The sequence below is a fragment of the Triplophysa dalaica genome, chromosome 5 (genome assembly GCF_015846415.1).
Source record: "Triplophysa dalaica isolate WHDGS20190420 chromosome 5, ASM1584641v1, whole genome shotgun sequence".
Classification (NCBI taxonomy): domain Eukaryota; kingdom Metazoa; phylum Chordata; class Actinopteri; order Cypriniformes; family Nemacheilidae; genus Triplophysa; species Triplophysa dalaica.
Window position 1 is genome coordinate 18118610 of NC_079546.1, and position 27701 is coordinate 18146310.

General features: G+C 40.3%; 1 long non-coding RNA gene across 1 annotated transcript; it reads right to left on the reverse strand.

Moving 5' to 3' along the window:
- Positions 1 to 12180: 12180 nt before the first annotated feature.
- LOC130420320 (uncharacterized) lies at positions 12181 to 13294 on the reverse strand. Its single transcript, XR_008906630.1, has 3 exons — positions 13225 to 13294; positions 13015 to 13081; positions 12181 to 12442 (listed from the first exon to the last, which is right to left on the reverse strand). It is a non-coding gene; the product is annotated as an uncharacterized LOC130420320 (long non-coding RNA).
- Between the last annotated feature and the right edge of the window lie 14407 nt (positions 13295 to 27701).

A 27701-nucleotide genomic window follows, 5' to 3' on the forward strand; every position in this document is an offset into this window, starting at 1 on the left:
TGTGGTGGATATTATTCCAACATGTTGGATGACCGAAGAACAAAATAAGTGTTTCTGGCCATCAGGACGTAATGTAACCAAGGCTGTGAAGGACCAACAGAAGCCAGAGGAATCGTGGCCGAAATACTCCATCAGGGTACTTGGATGGGCAGGTAGGAGGTTCTTTTCTGAATTTGACAAATACTCTGTCATCTATCTAGCTCAATGTCAGGCATCAAGGCATCAATTTCTATAAGTGCCAATAATGTACTTTTCAAATTTAGACTGTAAAATTGTGATTTCTATATTGAATTGTCTTTTTCTGAACCAACATCAGTCATTATAAATGGTAAACAATATTTTTTCATGTTTACTCAACTCCAGGCATTTGAGATTATTTATAGGTGCAAATACCAAAATGATTTTTTAATCAGGGTCAGTATAGATTGCTAATACCCTTTTTCCTTTTGTTATTAAGACACTTTCGAGGCTGCTCGCAAAAAATGTAAAAAAGCGGAGGCAACGTCGGACTTACAGACAGATGGTGATGATTTGCCTGCAAGGCGAAAAAGGAGGTAATGTAATACACAGAATCTATAATGTTATATAATGTTATATAATTAACGTTGCAGAATTTCTGGCATTAAAGGAAAAGTACCGTTTTTTAACCTGTACTGTTTTTTTAAACCTTGTTTCTAGCATGTTTCTTTCATAAACTTACCCGGGGAAGTTTGGAGTGACTTTTTGTCCTTCTGGAGATATTTAGATCCATGTCATTCCAGCAAAACGGTAGAGGTTGGGGCCAGTAAGCCTAAATAAAACATTATCAGTGACAAAACATATTCTTTTCACCAGTATGTAGTTATGCATTGCTAGTGCTATCCCTCGATGACTTCAGAACAGCTTGTTTCTCATCCAGGCATTTAAAAAAAGATTTGTCAATACGAGCCGATGACGTCATTGCCGTTTTCCACCACATGATTATTTTATTTCAGCCTTGCACACTACATCCAATGGCCATCTAACTTGCTGCTGCTAGTACAATATAGCAGAATATCCGATTTTGAGGATATGTTGGACATCTTCATTGTGCACAATTTTGTGGAAGTGACGACATCGACGTCTTCTGTCAACCCAAAGCTATCTAGAACTAAACTTAGGCTTGTTTGCTGAATTTTTTAAAAAGCCCTGGAAGACAACCAAGCTGCTCCAAAGTCAACGAGGGATAGCACTAGCAATGTATAACTACATATTGGTGAAAAGAAGACGTGTTGTTACTGATAATGTTTTAATTAGGCTGTAATGTTACTGGCCCTGACCTCTACCATTTTGCTGGAATAGCACTCACTGAGATGGATGTAAATTTCTCGCGAACAACATCAGGTTACTCCAAACTTCTCCGGCTGAGTTTATGAACTTATTCCGTGCTAGAAATAAGGTCCCGGTTCAAAAAAACTTTTCCTTTCCCTTTAATTTCCATTTTTCATTTACGTCAAATATGGCAGTTTTTAGAAACATTCCTTGAGCCACATACAGTATAAAAAACTCCTTTCGGTGGGAATATATCATAAAAAGCAATATTGATGCCAATATTTTGAGTCCAAAACCAGATCAGTATGCCTCTTATACCGCATTTCCACTGCAACACGGTACGGCACGGTATCGCATGGTACAGCACCACACGCTTTGGACAACCAGGGCATTTTTTGTTTCCATACAGGAGGTAGTGTCGTTACGACCTGGAATTGGCGTGGCGACACTGCTGTGACGTCGTTTTTATTAGACGGCATATGTACTGTCACGCCGTGGTCAGTAAAGTAAACACAACAATGGAGGCATTAGAGGTGTTACTGCTGCTGTTGTTTGCTCTGTGGTTTGTAGTCAGCGAAAATGCCAAAAGACAGAGCCAGGAACATTTAGAAGAGGCGAGCCTGTTGTGTGTTCTATTATGTTTTACACACATGGTGCACTCGCTAAAATCACGCTCGATCTGCTGCCCCGCCCTGTTTACACCAGACACGTATTTCTCCGCGACGGTCGGCAAGCGCTTCTGATCAACTGTTGTCCTTGTAGAACATGAGCTGGGGATCATACAACTCCCTGTACTTCTCCACTTCTAAGATTAATTTTACACCGCTCATCTGGACTTGATCAACTCCTCTGCCTCTCTCTCACTTCCTTGTTTATGTCTTTCGTCACGCTTATTTTCTCTAACCAATCAGTGCACAGCAGTCTGTTACGTCACGTTTTGTGTTGGTTCAGCACGGTTAGAGCCACCTCTGAAACGGGTGCGAAAAATCGTAATGGGTCCCGGGTCTCCCAGTAAAAACACAAATAAAGCATGCCGTGCGGAGCCGTTACGAAAATGTGCAGGGGAAAAGGGGCATAACAAACACCTAACTGCTTTTTTCAGTGTATTCTATTGTAAAAGTTTAAAAGTTTAAAAGTTTATTTTATTTTTATTTTTTTGTTCTCTCATGTGTATTTACATACGATATATTTGGGAGTAATTGTGATTGTAATTGTTGGGTTTTTGTATGTATTGTTTGGACCCCAGGAAAACTAGCTGTCGTTTCGGCGTCAGCTAATGGGGATCCTTTTGAAATAAACAAATAAATAAACAAATGTATGCTTTTAACTGAATATAGAGCACCAAAACCCCTGCTGGCTTCCAGTGAGGAGGAAACGGACATTGAGGGAGATGTCTTGCCACCTCCTCCAGAGGAGTTTGTGTCTAAGAAAATGTGGGGTACAGGTGAAGCCCGGACAAAAAGAGGGTTAGTGATTAAGTTTGTGAAGTGATTAAGTGAAACAAGACCTACAATAGGTATATTGGCCTACAAAAGGAGAAGTGAAAATGTCCCTCCTTCAATGAGAAATGTGGATATGCTATATGGTCAGGATTTCATTTATTTTAAGTTTAATTGATGCACTGACCCATCCATTGACTTTCGAGTGATTGCCCGCATATCGCCTAGCCAGTGGTGCTTAAAACTTTTTTGTCAGAGAATAGCTTATCCATTCACAAATTAAGGTGAATCTGCAGCATTCTGTCACAGAGGGGAAATATCACATGCTGAAAACGTCGCCTACGATAAGATAAATTCTCTCTATGCATTCGATTGTTTATAGTGTCAGACAGAAAATTCTGAAATGCTGTTTCATTCATTCAGTAGGCTATATTGTAAGACATTAATATTTTAAGACACCTTATTCAAATCTTCATTTTCTCTTGCTCTTTTCTCAACAATATACACGGAGAGCATCTTGCGACCCATCGGAAACGTCTTGCAACCCCCTTGGGGGTCGCAATCCCTAGGATAAGAACCATTGGCCTAGGCTACGTTTTGTCGCCCCATGATACAGATCCTTAGCTCTGGTAAAAGGCAAACTCGATTTCAGTAGCCTAATCTTCCAATGTAAGCCGATAGTTATAGAAATGTGAATCTGCAGACTTGTATGATTTAATTACAAGCAACCTACACGATGGCTAAATTGCTGCAATTTGCATTTTGACAATGTAGCCAATATTTCTGCAGAATCATAAAGCTCCTTAAGCGCTGCAACAGCCTTTGGTGACATGTAAAAATGTAGGCTAGTCTAAGTTTCCTAGACGGAACAATGTTCCCTGCAGCACAGAAGTCAGCATCAATCCGATTAAGCCAATCTAGCCGCAAACCCTGCAAATCACCATTAACCACTGACATTGCGCTTCAAGACCCCGGTCTTTGACCTATGTGTTGGTCTAGTTATTTAATGGTAGTGTTGTGTTTTTAATTTGCTGCAGTGTTACTGGTATTTCTTCCTCTTAGGATATTGAAATGGTGTTAATGCTGTACTTCTGCTTTCATATTGTGCAGAGGAGAAGCCGCAGCCCTCATGTGTCCCAGAGGGGACTCAGCAGCCCTCATGTGTCTCATAGGGGAAGCCGCAGCCCTTGTGTGTCCCAGAGGGGAAGCCGCAGTCCTCGTGTGTCCCAGAGGGAAAGCCGCAGCCCTCGTGTGTCCCAGAGAAGAAGCCGCAGCCCTCGTGTATCCCAGAGAAGAAGCCGCAGCCCTCGTGTGTCCCAGAGAAGAAGTCGCAGCCCTCATGTGTCCCAGAGGGGAAGCCGCAGCCCTTGTGTGTCCCAGAGGGAACTGAGCAGCCCTCACATTTCCGGCTGGTGGAGCAGGTCCCAGGGATCCCGCAGCCCCAACGTTTCTGGGAGGGTGAGCGAGTTCACAACGCCTTATGTTACAATGCATTATGAGCTTGTAGATCTGCCATTTCAGTATTTGTATTAGTTTTTTTGTTTTCGTTTAGAGGTATTGAAATGTTCCTTAAAGTCAAAGTTTCTGCTTCCAAATTGTATAGGTAACCAGGGTCAGCCCAGCAAGACAGAGTCTGACCCCGCGAAACCCCTGTGGGACCCCCACAAGTGGCCTCAGCATGAGCCTACTTGGCGGCAGCCCCACCCCGTCTCCTGGCCACAGAGCAGCCCAGTTACTCCGTGGCCAAAGTTTAGCCCCCCAAAACATTGATGGAGCAATGTTCATCACACTAGTGACATTGCTAGAAGAAGTGAAGGACACACTGAAGCTGCATGGGCAGATGCTAAACACACTGCTCAAAAAAGATTCCATGCCAGTCATGGCAATACCGGATGGTGCGGTTTTCCCCCTGGCCAACGTTGAGGACGTTATCGCCATGAATGAGAAGCTCTCAGACCCTGAATTCATGTCTGCAGTGGTAAGTTTTTGGGGGCCAGATCCTTTTGATTTCCTGTGTTTTCTTTTTCTTACTTCTGACAAAATCCTTCCCATGCATAATGAATCCCCACTTGTAAGTCGCTTTGGATAAAAGCGTCTGCTAAATGACTAAATGTAAATGAATCACTAAACTTTGCAGAGTTCAAGACCCATGCCAGGTTGCTTCAAATCAACCATGTCTGCTACAACTTAACATTTTTCACCTACATAGTCCCAATACGGAAGAGACTTAAGTATACATTGCATTGACTTATCTTAATTTCAAATCTGATGGTAATTGTCCTCAGCAAAACAGTCCTTAGCTAAATAGACAAGTTATTAAGACCATTATACTTGTATAGCTATAGTCGGCAAAATTGGATACGCCCCAACAGCCTTGCTCCCGCCCCCGCCACGTGCACCATATTGGGGAAAACAATGCTGATTTGCCCATTGACTCCCGTGTTATAATAGGCATTTTCCGAACGCAGGATTGAGGACCCACGGTGATATTTTCACTCAGCAACCCACCCCCTCAATAACCGGATAACCCCAACAACAATTTTGTCGTCGCTGACTGGTAATCCTCAGATTTCCACCAATTTGACTGGTGTAAAAGAAGTGTGGTAGGCACTTAGTAGGGATCACAAAAAAATATAGTCGTACAAGACTTCAACATTACATGACTACTGATTGAAATCGGCATAGCGTTTGGCGGGGTGCACAATTTTGACCTAATTGCAGTTTTTCTGACAAATATCGCGATGGGATTTTCGATTTTTATATTCAATACTTTTAAGTGCATAAAACTAAAATTATGAATGAAATATTATATCATTACTAGGGATGGGTATCGTTAAGGTTTTAACGGTATTACTACTTTTATCGATACCACTTATCGATCCGGTACTTTAAGTGTACTCTTATCGGTACTTTTTTGTTGTGTTTTTTTATGAAAGACAAAACTAAAGCTGGAGTTTTTTTCACTATTTAAAACATTCGTATTCTTTACATTCATTGACCTTACATATCTTAATGCAGGTAAAAGATGACTGATACCCGCCTATTATTCATAGAGAATTAAAATAAAATGCATGTGGTCCTAAATTTGTTTAAGTTTTTTGTTGTTTTTGTTTAATAATAATAATTATACAGTTTTGGAACCTCTTGCAATTTACACAAACACAAAAAAAGTTTATGTATTTCATCACTACAAATTCATTTTTTAGGTAAACTCTGCTTTATAATTTCTTAAGCATAATTTATTATTATTCATCCATTTTAAATGCAGTACTGTGAAAGCAGTTTTTATGTTTAAGATTTATTTAGGCTACTGCATTAAAATTAGTGGTGGGCCGTTAACGGCGTTAACGCAGTGAGATTTATCGCACGATAAAAAAAATGTCGCCGTTAATCTATTCTCAAAGTCGGGTTGGGAGCTGGGTCTATACTACGCAAGCTATGATGACTTTCACTTTGAAATTTTAGCGCGGATGTATACATAGACGAATTGCACTTTAGGGGAAGAGAAGGAGATTTTTCAACTCGCGTGATTCCCGTCATTCGCGCCTCATCATCTCATAACCAGGGCTTCAATCGCGCGATTCGAGCAGCAAGTAGGTCCATCGCCGCTTTGCATTGATTTAACATGTAAATAACTCGCGATTGACGCGCCATTCGCGTTTGGTCTGAACACAACATAACGTTACTGTGAAATTACCGCATCAAACGTGACGTGCTAACATGGATGCAGCTATGAAGCCGCCGGGTTTGATTCAGGAAAAAATATTTTTAAGAAGCTTCCCAATGGAAACATCGACAAGACTAAGGTTGTTTGCACCTTGTGCATTGTGGAATTGGTTTACTGTACGAAATTTGTTTACATACAGTTAGTTAAAAAAAAAAATTCTCTCAACAGATAGTGGTCTAGGTTTAGTTGAAACCAGTAACTTTTTATCGGCACCTAATGTATTATGGCTCCTGTAAGACATATCGCTTGTTGCTCCCTAACTCTCTGTAAGTCGCTTTGGATAAAAGCGTCTGCTAAATGACTAAATGTAAATGTACTGTAGGAGCTCTTCCAGTCTCAAGTACAACGTAAACGCACAGCATCCCTTCGCTACTGCGGAAGTAAACACAAGTACATCTTATTGAACATAATTTAATTTTCATCACAAATTATCATAGTAGAACAGCTTTCTCAAGCAGTTTGTGATGCATATTGGAAACAGGAGGTGAGCCCCTGGTCTAATGCGCCACCTGGCTTGAGAAACCCGTTCTCAAAGACTTACTTTTAGTCATTATCTTGGTAGCACACATATTATGAATGCCTTCGGCAGAATTAAAATGAGCCATTTTAATCTAGATTAATCTAGATTAATTCCAAGATTAATCTAGATTAATTCCAAGATTAATCTAGATTAATTCCAAGATTAATCTAGATTAATCTAGATTAAAAAAAAAAATCTATCCACCACTAATAAAAATACACACACTCTAAAGATTTATATGTAGGCTGTATATGTGATGTGTGTTTATTAAATTATTATATACTAATTTAAAGAAAACTTATGCAATGTTTAAATTATGTCTGTGTTATTTAGGAAGACAGCCAGGCTAGCATACGCACCTGAGGACGTGGATGATGAACTATTAGCTAGCAGGCAGTCGAAAACTTTGCATCTCTCTGTCTGCACATAGTGCAAAAGTCTTGTTGCACTTGTTGCAATGAGCATTATCTGTATCTACTCGCGTGAAATGTAGCCAGACTTTAGAGCCTTTGTTTCTCTATTATATGCGCGAGCTTTCGTGTTGTGTGCGCGCGCGAGCTCTGTGTAGTGTTGGACAGACGTACATTTCGTGTGCAGTGCGAGATTGCGAATAAAGAAAATGCAGGTAAAAGTCTTAAATATTATCTCAAATTAGAAATGGCTGGTCAGTTAAAATGCTAGGTAACGTTTATTTAGCAATAATAAAAATGAAATGTTTTTCTTAATTTCTCAAGTACCGATAGCAGAACCGTTAACGTCAGAGCTTATCGATACTTCGGTCTTTCATAATTTAGCCCCGAGACCGATAAAGTACCAAGTTTCGGTACCCATCCCTAATCATTACTTACACAAGTCTTGTACAACTTGACACACATGAGAACAATATACAATAACCTAAAAAATATTTATCTGGCCAGCACCCTCTTCTGGCTTTTGTCTGCTGTTGAACCTGAAAAATCTCTAATATAAACTACGTAGTGATTGAGGTAATGAGATTGTTGGTTCTACCTGTTATTTTTGCTCCGTGTGTTTGTCATATAGGCTATTCATGGTCGATTATCCAGAGTTTAAGAAACTTAATCACATGTCGTATCAAGATCTTTATCGACTTTTTGGCACACCCCTACTGGAAAGTGCCAAAATAACTTCCAGTCAAAAATATTGAGGGTGGACTTCTACACAAAATTATGCTTGATGGAAAATGTCTTCATTTCCCCATGGACATAATCATGGTCATTCTGTAGTAGATCACCCCCTTGAGGCAGTTTGGCTGTGAAGCTCTATGCTGAAAAGGGAAGACTGGCATTGTGAATATGGCCTATAGACTACGTTCTATAGGCCATATTCACAATGCCAGTCTTGTAGGTTTTAGGGAACTGGTATTTTATGCTATCAAGCACATAATTGGTTTAACACTTAATTATTATTGTTATTATTGACATGCCAAAAATAAGGATGCCAGGTTTAAAGCGGGGTGTTTGGGTATGTAATGGGGATAGAGAATATTTTATAATATTTACTGACTTAATATGGTGTTTTCTGTTCATGTGACTTTAAATGTACTGTGCTCTATTACTGTATACTCTTAAGGTTGCCATGGTTGCAGACATAGGGGGTTCCTCACTTGAAGATGCCACTAGGAGGATGATGAAGTTCCTGATGGTGCCAGAACTGCAACGGCAGTACAACGTGACCGGACGGATGGGCAAGCTGTGCTTCAAAGATCTGCGTCTTTTTGAAGTTTTCTATGGTAAATTCAGTTTTTTAATTGCTCGATGAAATTTGTCTTTGGCCTTTCTTTTATTTATCCAAAGTTAAATGATACAGTAGTTTGTCAAAACACAATTTAGTTGGAGATTATCAACATTTTAACATAACATTAAGGACAATTTAAGCATTATAACCACTTGTCTGTTCCACATGCAACTCTCTAACCAATCGCCCAATCGATCTCAAATTTGGTAGGTTTCGTTCTACTGGCATGAGTGTAGTGCCCATTTTCGTGTCTTGTCAAAATATGCCAAATTTTTGACTTGAATTATAACATTAATTTGCCTTAATGGCCGAAAAATCAACTTCAAGAATTGTTCTCCGCAGAATCAGGATTCTTCTCTGCAAAATCCACACTTTAACAGTTAGTCTTATCTTTGAGGTATACTACAACCTTTCTCCAATACACTGTGTTTAAAAAGTTCAAAAATGTGTATTTGTACTGAACTAGTCCAGTGATACTTTAATTGTTTCTAAGGGGGGCCCGTCAACACTTTAGCAACATTGTGTAGGCCTATACTGTGTGCAGGTCTCCTACCTAAATCAATGGCGAATAAATTGTAGGCCTATAGACCCATTTTGGACCTACGTCATTGTGACGTTCCGATGGCATTTAGTAACGGAAGTAAGAGCCCCTCCATAGACTCTCGATAAGATTAGTTTAAGACTAAGGCAGTCAAAATAAAAAAAATTAACTTTTTAAAACAACATTCATGGTCTTGGAGAGATAAGAAAAACTTTATTGTCTGTCACAAGTGACAGAAATTTGTCTTCGACAGGCTCAACAATATATAGATTTGAAAAAAAGAGAAAACAAATACACTCACTACAATAGCCACACAGTGGTACACAGTAACAAACAACAATAACCAGACAACAACAACAATGAACACAGGTCGGAGTTAAGGTGCTGGTTTCAGAATACTCAACTTAGTGATGGCCGTGGGAATGAAGGACTTCTTATAAACATTTTTACGGGCTAGTGGGACCTTGTATCGGCGACCTGATGGCAGTAACTGAGTGGATTGGTGAAGAGGGAGGGTGGGTAATTCTCACATTTGAAACAGTTTCCCTGTATTTGTAAAAGCCTAGTCAAGTGTAGGAATGTAAATGCAATAAAGTAACGAGCATTTTATCTTGCACCGCAGTGGTTTGGCATTTGTTGTGACACATCCGATGAAAAAATGGCTGCAACACGTCCTTTTCTCCCTCGTTGTCATGGTGAATCGCTGTATCCGAGCTCCATTGATGATAACTTTCCTTAGGCTTCGGACACAAGAACAACCTAGGGTTTTTGTTTGCAGGGTATATCAGCTCAGAGATCAGGGTTGGTTTTACAATTTGTTAAACCTTCTACTTGGAATGGGGCCCAGGACTTTTGACTGATTATGTGTAAGGTTTATATAGCTATGTTTTTCATTCTGTTATATTGTTGTGATTCTACAGCAAGGGAATAATAGAATTTAATCAGAACATTAAACGATTTATAACACACCATTTACATATTTTGGGCTCCTGTGAGTTTTATTCGCACACAGACATCAAGAATCAGCATATGAATCTCAACAATGGTGACATGCTTCAATGGTGCAATGCATTCTGGGAGCCATGGATAAGTTTCGTATGATGCACTCAGAATGCATTGCACCATTGAAGCATGTCACCATTGTTGAGATTCATATGATGATTCTTGATGTCTGTGTGCGAGTAAAACTCACGTGTCTGTAATTCGACTGGAAGTTATGTGATATGACATATTCATGGAAAACTGTTTCTAATGTCGCTCAAATCTGGTGTGCATTTGAGGCTAAATTTCAACATGTAATTGAAAAAGGGTTATAGGTTGGCATAAAACTCCATGGTAAGTGTCACCCTAGGGGTAACATTTTAGCTTACCACATGTGGAAATGTTTTACTTGAATGAATGATTTGAAGAGTTGCAAGTTGGAGCAAAAAAGAACCTTGCTAAATTGACTTATGCTCCCTTGTTTTTAGGTGCACTGAAGAGTAACCCTTTAACCCAGAATGTGAACCGAAAGGATGTGGAAATGGCACTGGGGAAATGGTTCACAGGCGCACGTGACCGTGGCGGGGAGAGGGCTGCAAGAGCCCTAAGAGAAAGAAACACATCAACAACACAAACGCCATGACTGTTTTTGATGTATTTTTTGGAGAGATGTTTTGTTTTCTTTTTTTCAGACATTTTTATTTGGTAAATTTACGTGGTAAATTTAAATTGTTAAAGATTATGTTTGTTGTAAATCATTTTTGTTGTTCAATTTAATATATTCCTTGCCGTTCAAAGCATCAAGTGTCTTGTATTTATCTTGTACTTATATTCATTCTTCGTCTTTAATTTTTCTTAGATTGTTTCCTTAAATGAATGGTTGGGCTTACCTTGCATGAATTGCCCAGTTAGGACCAACATAAGATCCTTACAGAGCCCACTTTAAGCCCATATGGGCATTCACGGTTGAATCCTGGTGCAAGCCCACTTTAAACCCCTTTAGGCAGGTGGGGCCCAAATGGGTCTGACACAAATTGCCCGGTTAAGACCCACATAAGACCCTTACAGATCCCACTTACAACCCACCTTGGCATCCATGGCTGGCCCCCATGTGGATCCCGGGTGCAAACCCACTTTAAACCCCTTTGGGCAGATGGGGCCCAAATGGGTCTGTCATGAATTGCCCGGTTAGGACCCACATAATACTCTTACAGATCCCATTTAAAGCCCATCTGGGCATCCACGGCTGGCCCCCATGTGGATCCATGTTGCAAAGCCCACTTTGGACCCCTTTGGGCAGGTGGGGCCCAAACGGGTCTGACATGAATTGCCCAATTAAGACCCATGCAGTACCCTTACAGGTCCCACTTTTAGTACGTCTGGGCTTCCACGGCTTGCCCCAATGTGGATCCCGGGTGCAAGCCCATAATGGGGCCCATATTTGCCGCCCATGAAGCCCTCATCTGGGCCCCACATGTCATTGCTGGCTGGGATGTCTCATTTTATCCCCTCCCCCATTGGGTATTTCACTATCGGGCCATTTTGCGACCACTTGATGGTATTTTCTATCACTCGCATAATCAGGAGCCCTCGTGTGCAGGTGAGTACATCATCTTTTGTTATATGATGTGAAACTGTATTATTAAACAGTCTGATATAATATTACATAGAATGGATAGAGGAAAGTGACCCATTTGTTAATTACGGAACTAATTGGATTCGTCAATGGATTGTGCAATGCAAAAAAGAAAGTGCACATTAACAAAACTCTTAAGCCACCTCCATGACGCGGAGAAAACAAGTCAGAGAGACAAGTAACTAAAAATTTAAATATCAACTGCTGTATATCATGAGAGTAATAAGTGGACTAGCAAGTCAGCCATCGCGTCACAACAAGACAAGAGGACTAGTGGTTATCGTGCAAGAATCAACACACTGGCAACGGAAAGGAAAGCAGAGGCTGACTATAAGGAGTCAAAAGAGAATGAGGAAATAACAAACAGGTGCGCGAGAGTGTAAGTAAAAACAGCTGCGTGGAGATTGCCAGGAAGAAAGAAGAAAGTTAAACCTGAGACCTGACAAATTCAGTTTGCCCAGTAGAAAATTACTAAAACAGTCCCCTCTTGGGACCTGGGATGCTGTGGTCATCTGCTTTACATCTCCATCAAGCACAGGCTTTTCCACATAACCTGAAATGAAAATTAAATAAATATTTTAAAATATTCTTTACATTTAGGGTCAGTATGCATATCTTTCACATCTACTGCAGTCAGATTCACAGTGTTCACTCAAAAAAATCACTTCACATTGCTGGGCACTTGTAGCCTAATAACATTTCGAGGGTGTTAAGAGGCTAAAAGCACGTTTACAACAGGCCTCGTTTTAGTCAACTGGGTGCAAATTTTTAAAGGAGGATAACACTGTGTAGGCAACGATTGTTCTTCAATGCACTCCAATAGTCTATAATACATTAGAAGTAACGTTATATTACAATATTGTATATACTAGATTACATTCAAGTATTAATTCAAATTCAAATGATGCAAAATACTAATGAAACAAACAATTACAATGCCATTAGTAGCATCCAAATTAAACATTCACTACACATTTAGCACCACACCACGTGCAGGCCTCACCACGTCACGCACATCGCAAATTATTCAAATGTATTCTTAAAACACTATGTAGCCTACAATACATTTAATAACAGCCAAACCGATATTTTCTTTCATAAAACATAACTAATCAAACAACATACCTGTAAACAGATCATCAGTGGATCAACGGGGCAATGGCTTCTCTCACTCTCTCGTGTAGACACTGAGCTATGAGTAAGCACATTATGAATTTCATAACAATCTTATTACAATTAAACACACTTCATCACAACCAACGCGATCAAAGGCTGCGATCACTTAAATCACACTTATTGAGCAAAAAATTTGCATTTAGACGATACACAGCATACCAGAAAAACATCCACGAGAGAAGCAACGTGCAGGTGCAATAGCAGGAGAAACCCCAGAGAACGTTCCACCAATGACCCTCCCACCTTAAACGAAGACCCGAAGAAAAGTTCCTCTAATTTAACGTTATATTCTCTTACTTGTGAACAATAATATGAACAAAATTGTGTGAGCTTCATTAAACCATTTTAATTATGAAAAATAAAAAAGTAGTATAACCAGTAAATTCAAGAAAATAATACAATACAGGGAAAAAAACAATTAAAATAATTCACACCAGTTACAAATGCATACTTTTTATATTGAATTGAAAACACTCTTACCTTCGTTCCAAGAAACGGAAGAAAACATTACATTCCTAAATTCCAAAATGCCAATGCAGCTCCATGATATCCGAGGATGGTTAAAATCAAATGAATTGAAAACCCGGGCTAACCCGTCCAGTTGAGATGAGATTGAGAAGACGTCTTTGACAACCGTAACCGTTTGTCCTTTTTCAAACTTCTAAAACATGTGGCCAATCAGACACATTCGCCGTTGTGGGCGGGAATTGGCGGCAAATTTGAATTTGTGTCGCACACACACACACATACACACAAACAAGAAGATGCATCTGAATAAAGTGTGCTGTTGAATAAAAGTGTGAATGTTAAATAGTTTTATGGATTTGAAATTAGTGAATTCAGTGGAAATATTTTGATCTTCGTCAAAATACAGAAATGCAAAACATACTGGATATACAGTGATTATGTATTTCTTCTAAATACAGTAAATTAAAATCAAGCAATTGGCTGTAAAAAATACAGCATTGTACTGTTGCTATTCAAAATTAAAGTTTTTTATGTATTATGCAATTACACAAGCCGAAACACAAGCAATCTGACAAAACATTTTTCAAAAAAGATCTCAAAAAGTCACAGTAACTATGAACTTCATATGTATACATTTGAAGTTCGAATACGAACAGGAAGTTGTTGAGTTTTAAAAATTCACCTAATCATATTTTGTGCTGTTTGCTCATTTTAAAGACTTAATAATAAATAAAAAGAAATTACATTTTCAAATCAAATACAACTTACTGTTCTCATCACGATCCCTTTCTTGGGAACTTTGTGCTGACAGCAACAACTTATTCAGCTCTTGTGTTGAAGCGAGCTGCTTGGCCTCTTTTATGATATTTGGCCTGAAGAACGTGTCCCACTTTTGAAGCAGCCTGGAAGATGTCTCATCATCAAATAAGAGTGTGAAGTCTAAAACCACCGCTTAGAAAAAGCATATAAAACTACAAAAATACTGTTAAAGTGTAAGAATATTAAAAACATTATTCTACACTTACCAGTCTTTTTGTATCCAAGAATCTCGAGTTGAGAGGATATCAACACTGGAATCCTTAACAAGCTATTGACGATGCTGAAAGGTCTCTCTCATCTTCTGAAAAATCATGGTCCTGTCCTGGTCCAAGCCTTCCCAAGAAAGTTCCCTTCCAAATTACTGCGTCTTTGACAATTTGGGCCTCCCGGAGAAACATCAGCAGGGCTACATCGGTGATACAGATCCTAGGCGAATCTTCCTTTTGACTGTTTTCATACACTGTAAAAAAATCCTGTAAAATTTACAGTAAATTACTGGCAGTAGGGTAGGGATGGGTATCGTTATGGTTTTAACGGTATTACTACTTTTATCGGTACCACTTATCGATCCGGTACTTTAACGGTACTCTTATCGGTACTTTTTGTTGTGTTTTTTATGAAAGATAAAACTAAAGCTGGAGTTGTTTTCACTATTTAAAACATTCTTTACTGACCTTACATATCTTAATGCATGTAAAAGATGACTGATTCCCGCCTATTATTCATAGAGAATTAAAATAAAAATGCATGGGGGCCTAAGTTTGTTTGTGTTTTTTGTTGTTGTTGTTGTTTAATAATACAGAAAAGGTATTCCAATTATGTGATGTGGCTGGAGATCTTCTCTTTTGTGATGATGTGTGTAGTGTAGCACATGCACATGCATCAGCAACAGGCCCTGTCAGGTTCATGCCTTAGACACTTTATACATTCAAATCCTTGCTATCAGATGCCCAGATGTCATTTCAAATCATGGTCTTGTCCTGGCTGTGCAGTTTAACATGTTTGGGCTTAAAATTATACAGGTTTGAAACGTCTTGCAATGTACACACATACAAAAAGTTTATGTATTTCATCACTACAAATTAATTTTTAGGCAAGCTCTGCTTTATAATTTTTTAAGCGTAATTTACCATTATTCATCCTTTTTAAATGCAGTACTGTGAAAGCATTTTTTATGTTTAAGATTTATTTAGGCTACTGCAGAAAAAAAACTCTAAATATTTATATATAGGCTATTCTTTAATCTGATGTGTGTTTATTAAATTATTACATACTAATTTAAAGAAACCTTATGAAATGTTTATGTCGGCGGTAGGCTACGTACCTCAGGACGTGGATGATGAACATATTAGCTAGGTTGTCGAAATCTTTGCATTTATCTGTCTGCCCATTAATCACTTTTGAAAGATGTTTTGTCAGATTGCTTGTGTTTCGGCTCTTTCAAGCAAAAATCTTGTTTCACTTGTCGCAACGAGCATTGTCTGCATCCACTCGACCCTTTTGATTCTCTCCGCCATCGTCACTCTATTAAGCGCGAACTTTCGTGTTGTTCGCGCGCGCGCGATTTCATGTTGTGCGCGCGCGAGCTCTTTGTAGTGTGGGACTGACGGACATTTCGCGTGCGAGATTGCGATTAACGAAAATGCAAGTAAATGTCTTTAATATTACCGCATATTAGAAATGGTTGGTCAGTTAAAATATGCTAGGTACGTTTATTTGTGATGCATGCCTCTTTTTTGTAAATAAAGGGTGGGATTTAAATAACTTCCATCACAAAAGTACGCATAACTGTCATGCCTCGATCTACTTTCTGTCCTTAGGAGATCACAAATGTCTGGATTTCTACATATGAAATTCAGTGTTTCTAAAATTGGTAAATATATAAAAGTGTCCTTTACGGTAACTTGATCATAAGTGCTAGTTTTCTGATTCAGTCTGTTGTCGTATCTCACTCCGAGTGTTATCTCTACTGGCTCGATAACTTCCCATTTTAGCAGACAGTATGTATTTATTTTTTCCATTATGTATTCAGATTTTTGAAGGGGTTTTCACATTTTTCAAAACAGAGATTTATTACAGATACACAAGGGTCACTTGAAGGTAAAGCAGAAAGCATATTATGCTTTGCTTGTGAGTGAAGATGATCTGTTAGTTCCCCTAAATCCCCCACAATTGAGTAAACCAGACTGTTTGACATCCCACTTCCTTGCAATTTTGCCACAATTGATACACACAATTCTTTAGTTGAGTCTTTAGTGAGCCCTGAATCATTTTTCTCAGTGGACGAACTGGAACAAGCATATTGATTCTGGGGATTGTATGAAATAGTCGAAATCGGAGTAATTCGTTGAACATTACTAAGAATATTATTGAGGTGCTTACGAAAACCGGCTTAAGTTACAAAGTGATGCCTACAACCTGGTTGAGAACACGTCAATTTAAACTTAGTTCCAGGATTGTAACTGTGTTCACCTCTTAAATGTGAAATCAACTCTTGACTACTGGGATACTGTTTTTGACAAATGAAACAGATCAGCATTCTCCTCACTTCGTAAGACTAGGCTTACTGGTCAGCAGGTGACAAGGTAACTGTCTGGTTAAGCAGTCTGGCTCTCAAGTCTCTGACTCTTGGAGACTCTTTCATATTCCCCACATCTATGTTAAACACTGTTGTCTGCAGGAATGTGTAAAAGTTCACAAGTGCACCATCATAGAACAAATTAAAAACAAATTGTGCCTTGAAAAGTTCATTGAATGCCCCAAGGCGGAGCTTTACGGCCTCTACGCTTCGTCCCTGGCCGACACCGCCCCACCTAAGTCAGCCCCGCAAATGACCACCGACAAGCCGGTTACGGCTCGTGGTTCCCCCTATTCCCGGCCCGGGCAATCCACCAATGCAGCTCGTCGTGGCCTCAAACCGTCCGGTCGAAGGCTTCCAGCAACTCGTCCCTCTCGCAGTAGGCCAGCTCCAACCTCCAGCCAACACCCCGCCAGCAGTAAACACCGCCGGCCGCCCACGAAACGTCGGCTCGCCAGCACTCGGAGCTTCAGTGCTTTCCCACTCATTCCCTGGCTCTTGGCCCCTGGCTCTTGGCCAACGGCACCTCCATCGACCACTAGCGCGAGGCTCCCTCAGCTAGCGATGCAGGTGCCGGTCCTCAGCCATTCCACCGCCCCCTTAGAAGCCGCCGCTAGCCCGAGCATGGCTCCACTAGCCGCTCAGGCGGCTGCAATCCCCTCCCTTTTCTCTCTCCCACAGAGCAGATCAAGCTTCACATTGGCCACGGCGACAGCAATGCCAGTGCCAATCAACGCACCAGCGTTGGAACCGCCCCCAGTCCCAGGCAACATCAGATCACAGATCTTGGCAGGTGCGGACACAGATCTTTATTTACTCCTCTCACCTTTATCACCTCCGTCAACCGAGCGGCAGATCACTTACGGCGATCTGTCGCTCACGCTAAAAAATCAGTCACTCAACCACACCCGCACGCTTTCTTTCCCCGAATTTATCGTTGCTTTTTCCCGCTACGCTAACGTGATCTGCACTGCGTTCCCTCATAGGAGACGCGAGCTGGGCGATTATCTCGCTATCGTGGCAGAGCTCGCTCTCTCTTATCTCTCTATCGCGCATTCCTACACGTATCACACTTTTCTCCGCCAAATGTGCCATTCGTGTAGCTCAGTGGAACCAGTGCCCCTACTGGGGAGCATTGGACACTGAGCTGCATAACAGGGTTTTCCTGGGCGTCCGCAATATTTCATGCGCGGTGTGTCGCTCAGTAGCGCATACCACATTAGATTGTCCCCTAGTCACTCCCTCTCTTCCCCCACGCTCAGCTTTGCCTCCCCAGTCTACCTGCTCTGTTCCGCGCCTGCCAACCCGCCCAGTTCACCAAACCCACGGGCAACCTAGCAATTTGGAGGCTTGCAGGAATTTCAACGCCGGAAGATGCGTCAGGCAGCGTTGTCGCTTCCTGCATGTGTGTTCATTTTGTAGCGGAGCACACTCTAGAATCGTGTGCCCGTTGTCCCAAACGCAAAATAAAAACCTTAAAAATTACCTTTCTACTCCCGTGAACATTTCTTGTTTGTCCTCCGAATTGTCCTCGCACCCAGACTTTCAGTTCACCGACTATCTTCTGACCGGTCTCTCTAACGGTTTCGACCCCGGCGTCATAAGTCTACCATCGCACAGATTAATATGCCCCAACCTCCAGTCTGCGCTGGCCGACCCAGAGTCAGTCGATGTCCTCATTAAAAAGGAGATCGACGCTAATTTCATTATTGGCCCCTTCGACGCTCCCCCCTTTACTGCATTTCGCATCAGCCCCATTTGCATAGCGACATGTAGTGACTACCTTGGCAGAGACCAGCACTTCCATTCCAAGCAAAGAAGCCAGCGTTGCCACAGCAACAGCCTCAGCCAAGGCCAGCTTTCCCATTTCAGGCATGGAACCAAGTGCTGCAACTAAGAATCATCCACAGAAGCCTATGCTTCCATCACAAGTGCCGAAGCCAGCGTCGCAGCAGCGATCGCCTCCGCAGAGGCCCGTGCTTCCATCTAAGGCACAGAAGCCAGCATCACCGCAGTGACCGCCTCCGCAGAGGCCATTGCTTCCATCCAATGCGCAGAAGCCAGCGTCGCCGCAGCGATCGCCTCCGCAGAGGCCAGTGCTTCCATCTAAGACATCGAAGCCAGCGTTGCCGCAGCGATCGCCTCCGCAGAGGCCGGAGCTTCCATCTAAGGCGTCGAAGCCAGCGTCGCCGCAGCGATAGCCTCCGCAGAGGCCAGTGCTTCCGCCTCGACTTCGATCATCTACAACTTTCCAGGAAGCAAGCATCACAGCAGCAATCACCACAGCAGGAGCCTCCATCAGGTACTCTGCTACAGCCGGCCCCCGCCTTCAGTTGCCTCTTTCCAGTATCAGTCTTAACAACAGGGGCAACCATGAAGCAATGTTCACTTGGATAGTTCCCGAAACCCCAATATTACAAACGCTCCAAGCACTACTACCAGCAGCTCCTGGATTCAAACTTCTCATCACCGCAGCGGGCACCCTCATTTCATCTTCTCAGTCTCAACCATCCTCGGAGGAACCCCTGCCCCCTTTCCCGTCTCATAACGAACCACATCTCCTGAGGAGCCCTCATCCTCTTGTCTCTATCCAAACGCAGCCTACGCAGCGCTCAGGTGAACTCGTGAACTGTGAGGAGTAGAGAGGTCTGATGTGGAATTCTTCAGTAGGGCGTGACCTGGGCTTGTTTGAATGTGGATGGGAAAGTGCCAGTGAGCAAGGAGGTGTTGATGATGTGTGTGAGTGCAGGTGTGAGTGTGCTGGATATGGCCTGATGGAGATGGGGATTGGATCAAGGTGTTAGGTGGTGGGGTGGCTGAAGAGAAGTCTGGTGACTTCAATGGGGTGAAAGAGAAGTGTTCAATGTTTGAAGTGAGGGTGGTGTGTACCGAGGTCTGAGGTGCTGAGAATTGTTTGCTGATGGATGATGTTTTGTCAGTGAAAAATACAGCGAAGTCTTCCGCAGTCAATGTTGAAGTGGGCGGGGGAGTTGGGTGGCAAAGAAGAGAGTTAAATGTCTTGCATTGTATTGCTTACCTTTGTGGTATAGAAAGACATGAGAAAGACCAGAGAAAGAGGAGAGTATGGACTGATAGTCCCTTAAGTCAGCAGGATTTTTTGTCTTGCGCCATTTCCTTTCAGCAGCCCTGAGTGTACTCCGTTGTTCACGGGAGATGTCAGACAACTAAGATAGTGTGGAATATTTTCAATTATTGTTGATAAGCAAACCTGTGCTTTCTTCCGGTTTTGCGGGGAGAATGAGAGAAGGAGTAGTTTGGAGAGAAAAGCGGGTGAGTCTTCAGGATGAATCCATGTCTCAGTAAGAACAGAATGTGAATGTAAGAATGGCTGGCAAACGCATGGATGAAGTCAGTCTTGTTCACAGCTGACAGGCAGTTCCAGAGATCCACAGAGAGAGACAGAGGTGTAAATAGGGAGGTGTAAATGGGACGCACGTGAGAGTGAGGATGTCGTGCCTTGCGTCTTGGATGAGAACACTGCCTATGGTGGAGTACCGGAATAAACCTGAAACACATGATCTTAGTATAAAATTAAATAAAAAGCTAAGGCATGTTAAATCTACTGATGTCTCTTGATGATGTCTTTGCTCGGTGACATTGCTCGGTGACATCTCTCGCGCAGATGATAAATCCACCAGAATGACAGATTGGCATGTAAATGTTCCAGATCTCTTTCTGTCACAAAATGACCACATCTGTCCTCAAATTTCAACTCTGTTGTGAATTTACACTTCAAATCAGATACAAAGACAAAGGGAAGAACAGCAGGCAGGAGACGAAAAGTTGAATAAAATGACAAAGTATATATTTAAAGATCTCAGTTGTGCTCTATAATGATCGGTCCAGTTATGTCCAACTTTGTCTGACTAAAAACTGATTGAATAGGTTTGCTTATATCACTTGTTCACTGCTTCAAAACATTGTCTCCTGACGTTATTATGAACCTTGAGATGGAGACCATTAGAGACACCCTAAATGACAATGCAGCACCCAACAGAAGAGTAAACAATAGCATAAATAGGAATAAAGAGTAAATAATTTAAAGATGAAATAAAGAGTGAATACATAATAAACAAAATGTGTTAATGCATACAAATAAGAATGGGTTTGTAAATATATAAATGAATTAATGATAATTGTAATCAATTAAATAAATATTGATGCCTTTTTAGTTGTAAAGCGTCTTTTTTACACTCAAGGGGGTGTAGAAATAATCAACTAAAATACAGATCTACACTGCAAAAAAAATTGTTTACTCAACTAAAATTTTGGAGCTATCTTTTTAAACTTATTGAGTTAAGTTTAATTTACCTAATATTTTAAATATTTTGAATTTAAAATGTTTAGTTGACTTATTAAACTATTTAGGCCAACAACTTATTTCAAGTTGCCTGGACTTGCAAAGTTTATTTGAAACACGTTAACTTAGATTTTCAAGTTATCTATACTAAAACCAATGTTCTTTGAACTTAATCTGGCATATTTTCTCAACTTGCAACCGCACATTCAACCAAATAAATAACAGATATTTTCCATTTAAATTATCTTATTGTCCCTTGCATATTAATAAATGTTAAGGACAAAACTGAAATAGTAAACATTTTTAAATGATTCCCATGAAAAAAAACGAACTATCTAATAACTTAATAAACATAACTGAAAACATATAGTGTCCAATTTCAAGTGTTAAATACACAAAATTACATCTTTACTTCAGTTACTTAGTGTTAAACTCATGCATGAAAACTAGAAAAATATACATACACAACTTTGGAAAAACAGCTTTCTTTTCTCTTAGTAGAAATCCAAACAATTCTTCATCTGTAAAAACAAACAAAAATACATTATACAGAATATAGAAAATACTGAAAAATGACAAATTGTATTCCTGTCAAATAAAATAAATAAGAAATCTGTCAAATAAAACAATACATGAAAAGTGTCAGTTCACACAAAAATTAAAATACCATTGTTTGTCATACCATTTCCTTTGTTGGTGCTTGAAGAACATGAAGAACGGTTTGTAACCGGAGAAAGAATAATGCTAGTTTGCATTGTAGCAAGTCTTGGACATTTTCATCAGAGATGCTGGGATATCAAGATCATCCAAATTTGTTAAATCTTCTTCCAAAGCATTATCTGGAAAACCTAGAGTGCAAGCTTGATAAATGTCTGTACAAAGATTTGTTACTCCACACTGCTGATATTTTTTACTCTTATGAGCATGAAATGAACTATATTCTCTAGACTGATACCTGCAGTTTTGAAAAGGCTATCTCACACACTCTGGATTTCGAAGATGAGTCTTTAAATGTCTGAAATAATGAGAAATGCCACAGCTCTCTGAGAAAGCACAAAGATCACACTTCAATGCAAATGCTGCAGCACAGAGCCGTACAGATTGTTTATGGTCCCTAATCAGATGTTTTCTCACACCAATTTCAGTACTGAATGAACAAACACAGTCCTCAAATATGCAGGGAAGTGTACTGCAGTGCTTCAACTTGTAGTGCTTAATGAGAATATGATGATTAGTTGGCATGTAACAGCTGTAGCGATTTTAGCTGCATGTTAAAATAAGGATGAGTTTAACTCACCAAATATTCTCCACCAGATCTTTCAAGATCACATACATGAAATGAGTTATTTAAAACGTCAATTTCAGTCAAGGAATTAGTTTAGCTCAAAGGAAAATACGTATAATAATCATCATTACACAAACTTATTTTACAATCTCTGATTAGCAGTATAGTGATAAAAATCCTACATGTATTCGTCCAGCAAATGCATCAAAGATTTATACACTAACGTTATCTCATGACCATAAGTAATGTGACTTTACCACACAGAATTAAGAGCAGAGGTAGCATGGATCGAAACACAGTTTAAGTGACCCGTTTGTGAGCGTGAACACAGAGAACCCATCACAAATGCATTTATGGTTTTCTATCAAACTCTACTCTACATGGTAAAAATAATGACGATCGGATAAATACAAACAATTACATGAAACACAAACGCGCTAGGAAGCGCAGAGAGTGAGAGAGAGAGAAGGCATGGCCGCGAGGCAGGTCTTGAGCAATCTTCAAGAAAGAGGCACGCACTAAATGCAGCTACTCTATATATAGAATCGGATACTTGCTATCCCGGTGCTGGACCAATATCCGTGTGCGAGTGGATGGAAATCTTGAATGGTTTCAGAATGCAGTCCTGTTGAAATGCTGAGTTTAGGTTCTGAGTCCGAAGTTCCATGGCCTAATCGGACTCCCCTAGCCGTGGTGTCCATTGGATTGTCCTCCGCGTTCTCTTTCTTTTTCCTTCCAATTCCTTAATATTCTGAAGTGGATCGGTGATGGTGTTTTAAATGCATACCTGCCCTGCCCCCAGGTGGCCTGCGGGCCAATGCCATGAAAGTGATAAGTGGGTCATAGAAAGTTCCTTTGTTTCTCATGGCGCCTCATTTGCATGGCTCTGACAGTATGGTCAGTTTGCATTTAATACCTAAACTTAGTTATGGACATAGTATGATGCATGCTATGTTTTTATAACATAGCTCATCATATATGGAATGAAGAGAGGAGTAGGAACATAGGAAACATGCTAAGCTTGGAGCTTTGAATCATCCCAACGTATGAGTACGTCGAATGAACCCTAAATCAAAACTTGTACATCTAACAGTTACAGGGTATTTAAAATGACATGAGCGCCAACACACAGCCTAGACATTGAGATACATTTATGGTTTGGACTAGGTGCCATGCTGATCTACAAACAACAAATTTGTCAGGTATGGTGACCCATACCCGAAATGTGATGTATTATATATTTTTTTAATGACGATGATTTGTTTAGCTGTATAAAACATTTAGTTGTTTAACAAAAACAGAAAAGTGTTTAAAATATAAGATTTATATAATTTTATTTTAACTTTCAGCCTATAATTGCTCATTCACATCCTGTATTTTCATAAATAGTTAAAAATGTTTAAATGAATGGGTTCAAATTACTTGTTTGCGAGTGGTTCTGATCACAATGTGCGTTCGCTGTGCACAGTGTAAAAGGGATTTAAAGAAACCAACCGCACAGCGTAAAACATTACAATGATGTACAATGCGCGTTAGTTATAAGAACCTTTCAAAAAATGTATACAATATTTACCTAAACCGCTGTGAAATACAGCTAATAATTGCTCTTATAATGCAAATTCTCGGCACCTCACGGTGCTAATAGCAAAACAGCGCCTCCTTTGTGGCATAATGCCGCAACTGAAGTTTCAAATAACAGTCCATATGAGTGCACGCAGTGATTTGTGGAGACATCTGACATAATTTTTGACGAGTCTGAATAGGCACATTTTATTATACAGAAAAATCCTGGATTATCAAACTGGAGTTATTAAAACGACTTATGATCTTATATTTGAAAATACAGACTCCATTAGTATATTAGACTCCATCCATGTAGTCTAATAAGGAGGTTTATTGGGGAAAAGTATTTTAGCTTGAAAATGATTAAATACTAAGATTAAACACATTTAAATACAACATACAATAAAAAATCAAAAGGTATTTAAATACATAATGGCCCATCACTGAACTAGATTATATAGAATTTTAGCTAGTCATCATGTAAAGGTTATCTTACCTTGTCATTTCCTGAATGCAGCCCAATGACCCCTCATAGAATGAAAACCAGCCTGATTAAGTTAACAATATGGTGGTTTTTCTATTATAGTATTGGGTTTTCTTATATAAAATGATAAATTTAGTTAGTTATAGGTTTCATGTATTCTTCTGAAATAATATTGGGCCTCATGTATTATAAATTTGAGCTCTTGAACAGCTGCATGAACAACAAAGAGCTTATCTTAACTTCACATACACCACACATAAGTTTTATTAGGGAAGTTTGGTTTGTCGCATAGAGTCAAGGACGCTGGTATCTCTAAACAGTGAGCTCATTTAACAAGAGTCTGAACACTTGAACATCTGCACACACACCAAATATATTTTAACACTAAGACGGACACACCACACACTTTTGTAGAGAAGTTTAATTAAATTGCATACAATCAAAACCACTGGGTAGCTCATTATCGCTAAACAATGAGCTCATTTTTAATAAAAACAAGGTTAAATAATGAAGCGTCCGAAAACCCCAGAAAAGTGTCAAGATAAAGGGGCACTTTTTTTGAGAATCGCACGCTACGATTAAATCCTAATGTGGAAGGCCGGAACTAAGAGCCCGGAGGGACAGGCTAATGAAAAGGTGATGTCAAATGAAACCTGATTGGAAGAAGACGATGTAATGCACACATGATTGGTTTAAAATGTGATAACAACTTGTAAACAATGTATAACAGATGGAGTCAGATGTGTATTCGTTGGATCACTTCAGATGAACTCTGAAAACCCCACTTTGCTTGCCCGGGCAAATAAAGTTTAAACTCGTGGCACCTGGAACCCTTGTCTCTGAGATTTCTTTCTGCGATGGAAAGCCGATTCGCCACAACAACAACTGCCACAAGATGTTTCTATTGCTATATTACGTCTCTGAATGGTTTCCTAGGTATTGTATACATATTTTTTCTTCTGTTGAACTCAAAAGATGTTTTGGGAGATTTAGGAAAGCAAACAATTGTGGGTCACCTATATTTTTTTCTGCTATGGTGGTCAATGCCAAAGAATTTTCAGTTGCTAACTGTAAAACACTTCATTAAAAGGAAGGAAGGAGTCGGGAACCGGAAGACCTTCTAAACATTTAATAAATTAATATAACAGCCGGCGGCCCCTCACGGACGACCGCCGGGGAACATAACATGAACATAAATATAAATACAAACATAACATAAGTTCGGGCCCGGTCCTCTCTCTTCGACGGTCTGGTCGCTCGTTCCTTTTATATGCTCCCATCTCCTACGTGATTCGAGGCCGGTGTGCGCACAGCTGGCGCTAATTCACAATTACTCACCGGACTCGAACCACGGTCTCGCCCCGCCTACTCTACTACACTAACATTTTACAAAATATCTTTGTGTTCAACCGAACAAAGAAATCTATAGAGGTTTGAAACAACTAGAGAGAATTGTAAGACATGCAAAAACTTGCTTAAGAAATAAGCATGGTTAAATGTATTGCATATGTATAATTTGTACAAGCACGTCAATCTTTTAGTTGTTCTAGACTGCAAATAGCGCTGCTCAAACCTGATATTTGGCAGACGTACAAGTGTGGTACATTCACAAGTTATTTCTTTCATTGTGCAACGTGACATGCACCTGACGAAACATTGGTAAGAACATAATTTGGATGCATTGTCTAATATCACGGCTGTATTTTCCTCTTCACTTGACATGAGCTCCCGGGTCTCTCCCTATACTCTAGCCTGCCTGTCAGACACTCGTTCTCCACACTTTTGAGAACGGGCCGGTCCTGGAGTTGCCAGGTATTCAACAGAGTATGAATACATATTAAGAATCTCATCAATTAACATTTGTCCTTATATAAAATATATTAGAATATAAATAAACATTCTGGTGGCCGCAGTACATTAGGAAAGTAGCCCACACTACTGCATTACAGCAAAAAGTAATTAGTTACTGTAATGCATTACTTTTGTAACACATTGTTCACAACACTGGTCATGAAGCTTAGTAATAAAAGTCAATGGGCCCTATCTTGCACCCAGCGCAATTGACTTTGTACACCGACGCATGTGTCATTCCTATTTTGCACCCGCGCAAAGCGCCTTTTTCCCTCCACAGAAGCACGTCGCTAAACTAGTGAATGAACTTGCGCTCCCTGGGCGGTTCAGCGCAAAAAAGGAGGCGTGTTCCGGCGCAAACAATCCCTGGTGCTATTTTGCTATAACATTAAACAATTGCGCCACTGACCAGAAAAAACCTAGTCTAAAGTCAGTGGCGCGTTGCGCGTTGTTCATTATGCTATTTTAAGAGCGCATGCTGGACCATAATGTATAGCGTGCACAACGCGCATACACTTTGCTCATGTAATCTACACAGATGCAACAGTTATTTTTGCAAATCATAAATTGTTACACTAAAAAAAATATTAACACATGAGATGACGGAGATCATTGTGGTGTCCTCTGCTGGCGTCAGGTCCTGAGTAGAGGCAGATCCACCTCCCGTTACACGGCATGCCCGATTGATGCTGGCAAGCTTGGACTTTCACCGTCTTCTGATGTCATTGTAGCGCTTACGGCACGGGTGCGACGTCCTGGGGATGCCAGCTGATGAAACAATTGTGGCTATTTCCTCCCACGCCTGTTTAACCGACGCTATTTTGGGTGGGTTTCTCCCATCCCCATACAACACAACTTCTCTGTCTTTCACTGCTCTTACAAGAACATCAGTCTCCTCGGCTGTGAACCGCTCCTGGCGTGCGCCTGGATCCATAATGGAACTTGCGCACCTGCTTTTAAAGGGAATGTTGGATGACGCTCTGATTGGTTTATTTCACGTTACGCCCAAACCACACCTATGAATACCAGTTTCAGATCGTTAAAATAGGGCCCATAATGTGATAGGTTTTCTAATTGTTTGTTAGTTGTTTTCATGATATTAGTTATTTTTCAGACAGTTAAGATAAACAGTGTTTTAATAAATGTTGACATTGAAAACGTCCCACTGAACGTCCATGAATCATTCTGATACTGTTAGAAAACATAAACATAGCCAATGACACAGTTGAATCTTTGATCAAGTAACCTTTAACCAGAAGTAACCTGT